This window comes from Zalophus californianus, chromosome 5, assembly GCF_009762305.2.
Source record: "Zalophus californianus isolate mZalCal1 chromosome 5, mZalCal1.pri.v2, whole genome shotgun sequence".
Lineage (NCBI taxonomy): Eukaryota > Metazoa > Chordata > Mammalia > Carnivora > Otariidae > Zalophus > Zalophus californianus.
In genome coordinates this window covers 119,858,985-119,860,108 of record NC_045599.1, presented here as the reverse complement: position 1 = coordinate 119,860,108, position 1,124 = coordinate 119,858,985, and the positions used below count along the sequence as shown (strand labels likewise).

The following is a 1,124-nucleotide window of genomic DNA, read 5'->3' as shown; positions in this document are numbered from 1 at the left end:
AACTGTCCCTTCATGCTCAGTCGAAGCATTTATGTTCTTGCTCAGGGGCCATGCCAATCCTCTCTGTATCATTCTGATTTTAGTCTATATGCTGCCGAAGTGAGCACTAGGCATTTCTGTTCTAATGTGTGATGGTTGGGATAGCTTAGCTTCTTCTAAACTTCAGGAAAAGACGGTTTTGTTTTCTTGTTACAGTCCCTGAGATTGAAGGATTGCAGTGACTGACAGCAAACTTCTCCCCAGGGAGCTTCTGTGGCTGACAGAACCTGAAGGATGCTACAGTGGATGGCAAGTATCACAGCAAAGCAAGAAAAGAGTGTGAGGAAGAAATTATTCAAAAGAAATATGTATTCTTCCCCAAATGGTGGCAATATGGATGTGAAAAAGAAAAGGACATACATTTGAATGGATACATCCAAAACTGGAGAAAGGCTATGTCCAGGTCTAGGAAGAATCAGCAACAAGGTCACCAGTCACAGTTTTGTTTACACTTCTATGTGTAGTGTACGTGGACCCCTGTGCCCCAACTGACAGTTATCATCATGTGATATGATTGACAGGACCTGTGTCCTTTGTGCTGAAAACTAGGAGATGATCTGTGAGGAAAATGTAAGTGATTTTTTGGACAGACCATGATGGCCACAAGACAGCCGGTATTTACCAAGGAGTTACTCGGCTCAGGGCGATGGTAGGAATTCTTCCGGAAGTATCGCATTTAACGCTCACCACGACTCCACAGAGTTGCCAGTGTTATCAACCTCATTTGCCATTATTGCCATTCTTCCCATTGAGGAAATGGGTAGTTGGAGACGTTCAATAAGTAGCTTTCCTTAGATTGCATAGTCAGCGAACAGTAGAGCTAGTAATCAAACCCCATGCCATCTGACTCCAGAGCCTCAGAATTTTATGCATTATCCTGAGATGTCAGTTCAAACAAAGACATTGTTTGAATCGATTCTGGAAGTATAGGCAGCACCCTAAAGGACACATTTCCTAATTGGTCTTCCCCGCTGAGACATTAACTTGTCAACATAGGGCATTATCCTTCATTAGTTCCCCGCTTGCCTGGGTTGTCAAAGAATCAAACTGTCCTTCCTAATTTGAAGATGATACCACCGCATGTG

General features: G+C 43.2%; 1 non-coding gene across 1 annotated transcript; it reads right to left on the bottom strand.

Annotated features, from left to right (window-relative positions):
- LOC113930058 lies at positions 1-107 on the bottom strand. Its single transcript, XR_003522429.1, has one exon. It is a non-coding gene; the product is annotated as a U6 spliceosomal RNA (small nuclear RNA).
- Between the last annotated feature and the right edge of the window lie 1,017 nt (positions 108-1,124).